The 9,609-nt window shown below is 42.8% G+C and overlaps 1 long non-coding RNA gene across 3 annotated transcripts; it reads left to right on the top strand.

Moving 5' to 3' along the window:
- Window positions 1–4,278: 4,278 nt before the first annotated feature.
- Window positions 4,279–9,258, top strand: LOC125511139. 3 transcript variants are annotated; one of them, XR_007284915.1, is made up of 5 exons: window positions 4,279–4,937; window positions 5,031–5,096; window positions 6,438–6,566; window positions 6,767–7,258; window positions 7,952–9,258. It is a non-coding gene; the product is annotated as an uncharacterized LOC125511139 (long non-coding RNA). The 3 variants fall into 3 exon arrangements; XR_007284916.1 differs by having other exon boundaries at window positions 6,767–8,254; window positions 8,383–9,258; XR_007284914.1 differs by having other exon boundaries at window positions 6,767–9,258.
- The last annotated feature ends 351 nt before the right edge of the window (window positions 9,259–9,609 follow it).

The raw sequence follows: 9,609 nt of genomic DNA, 5'->3' as shown, positions 1-9,609 counted from the left end.
TTGGCTTGTGTTTTTGCAAAATGAACTGCCTTTCGTTGATCCGTCTGAGGGCCGAGTGGCTCCCTCAACCCTAGCGGAAGTACAGGGGCCAAAGAATTTATACAGGTAGACTAAACACAGGACTATGACTTTGACACTCTTCATCTGTTTGAGCTTCAAAGAAATGAACCAAAGTGAAGGATTTGTACAATCCATGGAGCTCTTTGTACAATTTCTTTGGACGAAGTACCAGGGTCTATTTGGTGGTTTGAACATTTTGGATCTGAACATTTTGTTAAGATTCTCTTGTTTCTTCAATTCCTACGAATTGAACACCTAAGTCTGACAAATATCCCTTTCACAACTCTCCCACGGAAGAAGCCACGGTTGTTCCCTACTCCAAGTTCTGCTCTGCCATAAATCAATCCCGACCGAAAATGTCATTGCACTTGCTAATGTTTGAGGAACCTGCATTCAAGCACACATCAATAGTTAACCGCACCATTTGACAATAAAATAAAAACATTTTATAACATCCTAAACTTTGGCATGTAACCCGCCCTGGCCTCACCCGTGAAAAGAAAAATGTGGGTTAAGATCTAATTTCTCCTCCAACAGCTCCCTACTCCCCCTAAAAAAAATTGGTATGAGAGAAGTTGGCACAAAAAACGCGTTCCAGCAGCTTCACTATTTCTATTTTCCTATGATCACCAAAAAACGTTTCCGCCATACGCAATTGAACTTGGCAGAAGCCAACATCTAAAACTTCACATTTACTACCACAACCATTGGACGCCCGTCTAATCATCGCATCGCCTTATGCCCTCGGGCGCGCGGCGTGGGCAGTCGCCTGAGTAGGCCGCTCTGTCACCAGCCAACCAACACCTCGTTGTCGCCTGCCTCGCCGCAGCCCGCCACCGCCTCACCGCAGCGGTTGGTGACTTCGTGCACGCAGGAAAGAATAAGTACAGGATTTTTTTTATTTATAGAGAAGCTGCTACAACAACACACCTGTAAAACGCAATAAATTTAATTTACTGAGAGGGTCCTAATAAGCATTTATACAGGAACGAATTTTGGGAAGTTGCTGGAGATGCATTTATGTATTTCGCAGATTTGTCTCAGCCCGCTCCGATTCGCTCTTCAAAATCCGAAGACCCTTTGACCAGGTCCACAGACGGGACCCACCCCAAAATCCCAATCTCCCCGCCCTTTCTCCCTCTCCCTCCTCCGCCACACGCCCGCCACCGCCCGCACCTGCGGCGATGGCGGCCGTCGCGACCTCGGAGGTGGCGTGGCAGAAGTCGATGATATAGCCTCATTTGAATTCGCTGGAGATGTGATTAACACGTGCGAAGTCGATGAAATTGGTTCGTTCACAATTATGGCATTTTCCTACTGCATCGACTCAGCTGGTGCGTTAGAAGCGTCTAGAGACTTTCAGTGTTCCGAGTTCACTCCGTATGTGCGAAATTAGTTTAGTTTTGTTCCCATTGCTGAAATTAGTTGAGTAGCAGACAATTTTCAATTCGTAACTTCAAAAGGGGGAACACAGCGGATCCTTTATCTACTGCCTTGGGTATTTCCAAATTTGCTTCGGAACATCAGGAAAAACTTGTGTCATCTTCGGTTGAGTTGGGCTGTACTAGTCCTGCTGTTCAAATGCTTCCATTGGAGTAGTATATAAACGTCTCTCTGTGGGGGGTTTGCATTTTGTACCAAGCGCGTCATACTTTTCTTCAAGATTGGAATCAGAAGAGCTTCCTCTGTGGTATCTAAGCGCCCGTTCGGAAGTCCTCCGCCTCCGCGCTTCTCCAGAAGCTGGCCGAACACGACGGCTCAGTATGTTGTTTCTTTTGCTATGCTGTGAGATTTTGAATATATGTTCTGCTTTAGGAATTCTCTGTGTTTAGTGAACTTCTATTGCCATGTTTGGAAACCAACTCTGAAATTGTAGTCTCCTTGTTAGATATATTACCTTATTTTAGTAATTGGCAGTGGTTTGACAAATACCTCGCAGGATTATTGGTTGATCATCAGGTTTCGGTAACTTTCACTTTGAAAAGCTGGGTGCCTGGGTGTTCATTTCCTATATGCTATAAATATGTATTGTTTACATTTCGGTCGTAACTGTTTGCCCTGAGTTGCAATGTTGTCATCTCTCTTCACTTCACAGATTTGATGATCAGTACCAATATGTATATGATCCTACATTTGCACGGGCAAACTTTCTTGGTGTTTAATCAAAAAATATATTACATGATCTTTATTGCATATGTATGTGTTTGAATAAATCAGTATCGGAAAATATAGATGTATTTTTTTTGTGAATTATGTGCTTCACTGAGCATGTTTATCAATAGCACAATTTGATACCAGTTGAGGTTTTCTATTGCTGGAGCATTGAGATAATTTATTAAGTATCTATATGATCTGGTGAAAAGCATAGCATAGTGTGTGATTTTAAGTTATTCATACAACTATTTGGATAACGTTAGTGATCTATTGACCAAACAGACAAGGAGCTTGCTCCGGATTGCTATATACAACATCAGCTACATCAGAGGCCTATTCCCTGAGAAGTACTTCAATGATAGGTCTGAGCTGGCAGTAGGTTAGGATCGGTGCCCAGTATCTATCTACATTCACTCATTCAGTTTGAATTTTTTAGCTCAGTATCTCAAACAACCTTTTATTTGTTGCAGAGATGAAGCTTAAGAACCTGATGCATATGGATGCTGACCCCAAGAGACTGATTCATTGGATGAAGAAAGGCAAGATGTTTACTGTTTTATGATTATATGTTTTAGATGCGCTTTCTCTATGCGTTTGTCCTACAGTTGCTTATCATGTGTCATAATCATCATGCAGTCTCACACAGCTACCCCAACTCAAACGGGGAGGAAGTTACAATGAAATGAGTCGCACAGGGAGCAAAAAGAATAGTGCCACGTTCAAGTCAAATGCAGCAGAAGTCACTCCTGATCAGATGAGGTGCTATTTTAGATATCCCTTCTGGGTGCTATGATTCATTTTTTATTGTTAGTCTTTTGTGCATGCAGAATGGTATGATTTTGTGCATAGAAGTTCAGTTATATGTTTTTTGTCTATGATAGTGTGTGAGAAGTTAAGTTACAGAGGAGCTGCTCACCTGTTGGCAATTAGTGCTAGTTGAATTTATAGGCTGTTGTTAGCTTCCTTGCGTGACTTGCAGAATTCTAGCACTGGTGAGATAGTTGATGTTTCAGTGCAGTTTTATCATTTATCCTGCAGATCAGTTCGCGAATTGCTTATATTGGGTCCATACATGCATGTTATTGTCAACATTAACATTGTCAGTTGTAACCAGTGGTAAAATGGTACATATCCTGACATGGCAACGGTTTCCTTTTAGGTGCTCTGCTTGTAAGATGATGAGAACGCTGGTGAGAAGCTTGGAGAGTATGACAGAAAAGGTAACTTTGACATTCTGTATCTCGGTTAAGTTGTATTGTGCTGTGCTGTGCTGATTCTATCATGGCTTCATACACTTGCTAACAACTGCTTGTTGAATGTTGTGCAGGAAATGGTGGAAGGTAATGCAGAAACAATTCTGTGTGCTCGTCAGATTAATCGTGTAAAATAGATGCATTCTTTCTGCACTTAGTCAAGTCTTGAATTACTAAATCGACGACTCACTCACTTTTCCAGATGTTTTGGAGAAGCTGCTGAATGACGATCTACTTTGCAGGGCAAGCAAGGATGGTTATGCTGTTATCAAGGTCAATGTAATTAACACTATTGCTTACCACATGCTATGTTGCTCTTCACTGACATGATCATTTCAGATTTCTGATCCCGGAACAGCCTACATGGAGAAAGAGGTCACCATGCACAATGTTTCACCTACTGACGGAGCCAAAATCGGCAGTGGAGATCTGAAGTGTATGAAGGTCCGCCCCTTTAACCCTTGAATGCCAATTCACGATGTTTCACTTTCATTCATGAACTGTTAACTAAAACTGATTGAAAAGTGAGTCGTCGATTGGACATGCGACATACTCATCACCACGCCAGTTGCATCAGTTAACAGTTGGATGCTGCATGAACTAAAAGCTTTTTCCACCTGTGATATGTCGCAGGTCAAGGAGCCGATCCTCCATTATCAAGCCCCACAGGTCCCAGTCCACATTATCAAGCACCTGTGATGGACGATTAACCCCGTAGGCCAGGCGAAGATGCAGAGATACAGTCCAGTCCCTTCAGGTGCTTGAAACTTGTGAAGATAGTGAGAGCGCGCCACCCCCAGGCAGATGTAGACCCTTGTCCCTATAGCTCCATCCTTGGCGGCAGAACGTAAGCGGGAGAGACTTTTGTCCCATGATGTTTGTTTCATGGGAGAGAGGCTGTGGTGAGAGAGATTGCGGAGCAGCGACGATTGACGCAAGTTTTCCTTTTGCCTTGCGGACTGTCGCTACTGTTCTGTGGTCTGTACTCCGGCGAGCCGTTTGCTTGCCGTATGGCCGAGTTTCCAAGCGCTGCTAGAGCATTGCGCCTCCCCCAAATCTGCGCGCAGCTCAACCCTGCAACCTAGAATCCGAAAGCTCAAGCCCAAACGCGTGCGCGCGCGCGCGACAGACCAGGCCCCGCCCCGCCGCTATGCCACCGGCGGCGGCGGCCGCGGCTTCGAGTACTGCGAGCTGTGCCGCCGGAACCACGACCGGGGCCAGGGCCGGCGCCGCCGCTACTTCCCCGCCCACCCCGGCCGCCGCGCGCCCCCCTCCACGCCTTCCCGCATCTGGTGCCCCACTTCGATTGGTAGCTTGTACATACTCCTCAATGCCTTCCAGCATCTGGTGCCCCACTTCGATTGGTGCGCCTAGGATTTTGATGCAGGTCGCAGCAGTTTGGATGGCCCGATAGAACACTCCACCCAGCAAATGCTGGTACAGCAGGATCATGGTGCCGTTCAAAGGCCGGTATGGTTTTTAGAAAAAAGTAGTATAGTTTATTATGCATATTGGATTATATGATCAGCTAAAATGCAGTTACTCTGTTGAAAACAAGTGCAGTTACTAGCCACTAGCCAGGCATGACCATGTTATGCAGTGAACTTGGTTAACTGCAAAGATTGTTCGGTAAGAGGATTTTTCTTAATGAAAATCCAATTTAGTCTTCCAAATTCATTCTCGTTCAGAAAAATGTTTCCCAAAATTCATTGCCAATTTAGTGCAGAGTTTTATTGGTTATTATGTGATGGAGAAAGATGCCTGACATGCTGGCCATTCCAGAAGCTAAGAAACTAGACGAGTCGAAATTCCCCACTCCCTTTTTCTACCTCTCAGTTTTCTTCTTCTCCAACTCTGGGAATCGATCCGTTGTTAAGAGTTTTTTCATCCTCAGAGTGAACCCTTCTGCTCCATAATTTACATAAGCAAATGCCTCTTTCAGTTCAGATGGCACAAGCAGCCATAGGTTGAAGATCGTGATGCATTGTCATTCAGCAGCACCATAGGGTTTATTTGTTTTCTGTATAGTGTTGCAGACAGCCTCATTCAGCACTTTTCTCACTCATGACATGAAACTTCACATCTACTAGGTTTTAGCATTGCGTCTTTTCCCATTTATTTCCTATTTCCGCTATGTAATAAGGCATGCCAATAGGAGGTTTAAGTTTGGGGATGCAAAATTTTAGCTGAAATTCATCTAGCATGATTGTAGTGCATATTTTGACTTGTATCACTAATATTCCAAGTTTGCGTTTGTTTTAGTGTGAAACATCATCTGGGAGTCTGTACTTCTTGGATGGGGCTGGCCCGCCGTCTAAATATGTTGTATTAGGATGAACCTAGCCTCTCCTATAGCACTCAGGATTTTCAACCTAACTTTTTCAACAGTAGTTACTACATTTACTTGAGATCGTGCATGACAGTTTCTCTGCTACAACCTAAGCATGACAGTTCATCTGCTATAACTTACGCATGACAATAAAACATTTTAGTTGGTACCATGGGTTCTGCTGTATGCACTGGATAGTCTAAATTAGAACACTTCTTTTTATCATGAACACAAGTCTTCTATCATTTTCTGATTATACTTGGCAGATAAATAGGTTGCTGATCGGTTTAACATAAATTAGATAATTTTCTTACAAGGCTACAAGCCAATGGTATCATGCAACATGTTTACCAACCAATTGTGAAGATGGTTGGTACCCTTTTAGTTCATTACTTTCCTGAGAGGTAGGATCTGGGATTAACCAGTATATAGTGTCTGGTTCCTATTTCATAGAGGATAGATTTCATGTTTTGCTAAGTTTGTTGTAGAATGTTCATATCTGTAAATGATTGTTTATAATATTTTAGTTGTTACCTACAAGCAAACATTTATGATCCGTCTGAATCAATGGGGCAAAGAGAGATGATGCCAAGAGGATTTCAAATCCTTTTTCTAACAGCCTTCTTATATATCTTAAACAGGTGCAACTGGGCAATGTACATGGGTAACAGGGCAAGTCCAGACCAGAAAATGATGGAACTGTTCAATAAAGCGAGTGGACTGGAGTAGAGGACTCCCAAGCAAATTTCATCTCTTCTGAGATTAGACAGGTATCATATATTTCACCCCTTTCAGTACACTGTCGCTTCGATTTATTAGCATGCATAGTGAGCAACATTAGCTTCTTCTGTCCTGGTTCAGCTCACCATTTTAGCCTGCATATCAGATATTCTGTGCATGCAAGTATCTTCAACCTGTACTACACTGCATATTATTATACTTCCTGAATACCATCAATGTTTATTTTCAGCCAGCAATGTGTTTGGTTCTCCCAATCTCTTTTTCCCATATTTCTGCTGTTAAAAGCAAGACATGGAATGTGGAGGCAGACCATGAGGTAAGATAGGTGTCACTCTCGTAAGTATGCTACATTCGCCTGCTCTTTTCTCCCAATTTTCCTATTTGTATTTCCTAACCATGGCAAATAATAAATAGCTTGTCATCGATTTAGGCATTTAGCGCAAGGTACATTTGTTTGCATTGGTTAAATGGTCATTTCAGAATCCCTCACTTGAAAGTGAACTGAGGCTTTGTACATAAGCACTCAGAGATTAGGTAGAACAGGTAAGAGGTAAGTCATTTGAAATTAACTCAACAAGATATCCACTAACAGAAACTCCAGATTTTGCATATAGTTTATGATGTTAGAGATAGAGAGAATGCATTGAAGATGTCCCTGAACGTTTGTGATGTCGATCCAAGTGGTGGTGATCTGCATCCGGTCGATGTGCTGTGGGAAGAGGTATGTGCATGCTGCCTCGTGCCATTTTACTACATGCCATCCAGCTTTTGTTCATCTTCTTTCTAAGGTTACTAAATTCATATAGGTATGCATAGGAATTGGTTCAGGTGGTTTATGTTAACTTATTTAAGTTGGTTCAGGCTAAATTATTCAAAACAATTGTGCACCGTTTCTCAACATGGTGGTTGAGCTGCAGTTCGGTTGCATATGTGCAGTTTTAAGCGAACTTTGTCATTCTACTGGATTAGATGGTATAGGTGTTGATGGACGTTAATCTGCTAAGCTGGTTCTAGAGTGTGCTTGGCCTAGGTTATTTAGACAGGTTCACCGTTTATTCTGGGACAAATCAGTGGACTGAACGGCAAAAACTCCAAATTATTTTTTTAGGTTTTAAAAAGATTACCTTTTGATGTAGTGGTCTGCAGATGTTACATTTGGAAGGTTATTTTGCATAATTCCATTCAGGGCTAGAGATGTTGTGTTTGGGTGGACCCCACTGCAAGCTGATGATGTCTGCTGTCAAAGCGGCGGCAAGAGGTGGAAAGTGAATAAATAAATAAAATAGAGAGAGAAAGATGTCCAATTCTAATCCTTTCAATTGATGTTTCTTTCTGTCATTTTCTTCGTTCATGCTTCCAGTGACCCACAGTTAAGAAGTTATAGAATTGATAACAACTGAAGATGTTTTTGTAGGAAACAAGATGGTTAGCAGAATCATGCAAGGCACAAAATGGTTGACTAAGCATAAAGAAGAATCAGACCAGATTTGATTAATACACAAATTCCACATCTCTGCTTCGTATTTAGAAGGGAAGTCTTCATCACAAATCTTGGTTATGTCTGTTGTTGATCTAATAAATGTGGCTACCCGCATATGAGTATTTATTTTCTTCTCTCTTTTTTTTGAAGGGAAGGAGACGACAAACTGGTTTCGCCAAGTTGCCCTCCTTGCTGGTCGCCAAGTTGACCAGAAGCTGCACATGAAGAAACAACGAGGTGTGATGCTCAAACTAGATATCTCGCGATTGCTTCTCTTTCCTGGCCATTCCTTTGAGGATCATCGCCACAAGGGTTCTAGTACCATATGGCTCCGATGGATCAGCCTGATGCTTTTCCTCTGCTAGCACTAATCATGATCAATGGAGTTCCTGGAGATCGTATAAACTATGTGCGAGGACTGCGACAAGGAGACCCCATCTCCCTGATGCTCGTCGTCATTGCCATGGAGGCCCTCACAGCGCTTATATCCAAAGCTGAAAGATCTGATGTCCTGAGCGCTTTGCCAGGTATATAAACCCCCTTCAGAGACTTCAGTCCATGCGGATGATGTGGTTCTGGTTCTGTTTCTGAAAACCGAGTGCGACCTGCTGTGTGTGAGGCAACTTCTGAATATGTTTGGGGAAGCATCAGGTCTGCGGATCAACTGTACAAAATCTTCGGCCATTGTGACCAGAGGGGATCACCGTGACCATGATGAGGAGAGGATCGCTCCTATCCTACAGCGTTCCATTGGCGCTTTTCCCTGCAAGTATTTGGGGCTTCAGTTAGCTATTTTATCTCTCACTGAAGCTGAATGGCAGCCTACCCTGGATTCCATTAGGGCCTGTGCCCCAGCATGGCAACGAGGCCTCATAAACAGAGCCGGCAGACTGGTCCTTGTGGATTCAGTCCCATCTGCTCGACCAACTCATCGTTTGCTGATTTCTGAAGCTCCGAAGTCGGCAATTCTTCAACTTGAAAGGTGGCTGTGTGCAATCCATCGTATAAATTTCGGATGTCCAAGCCTCCAAAGCTTTTTAGGTTTGCAATCGTTCTTCCAGGAAATCGCGTTTGCTTCTCATATTTGTGTTTCTTTTGAACAACACTCATTTCAACGTATTTTGTCTTGAAAATTTGTACACATGTACATTATGCCTCCATGTATATGTGTATTTTTTTCATAATTTTTTGAAATGTAGAAATAGAGTTTTGATGAATTTTGAAAATTGCAAATGGAGGCCTCCAAGTATGTATAAATTGAAGATGCATAAATGATGTTACCATAATTGTTTTGCAAAACTATTTTTATTTCATATGTTGTTATACTAAATTTATAGACATGATAAATCAAAAATTATAGTCAAATTTGTGCGACGAAGATGGAGACCACAAAAAGTCAAGCGGGCCTTACAATATTTTGGGAAGGAGTGAGTATGAAACAGCGATGCTTTCCTGTTTTATATCCCTCCTAGGCGTGGTTGGACTTGGACTGCTGTATCGGTGTTCCCTCTCCGTGAATGAAACGGTCTCGTACGGCCGTGTACTCCGTCGACCAGCTGCACGTGGAAGGCGCGTGAGTCTGTCACCGTGCG

This window comes from Triticum urartu, chromosome 5, assembly GCF_003073215.2.
Source record: "Triticum urartu cultivar G1812 chromosome 5, Tu2.1, whole genome shotgun sequence".
Taxonomy (NCBI): domain Eukaryota; kingdom Viridiplantae; phylum Streptophyta; class Magnoliopsida; order Poales; family Poaceae; genus Triticum; species Triticum urartu.
The sequence above is the reverse complement of the archived record's forward strand: the minus strand, read 5'-3'. Positions and strand labels throughout refer to the sequence as shown.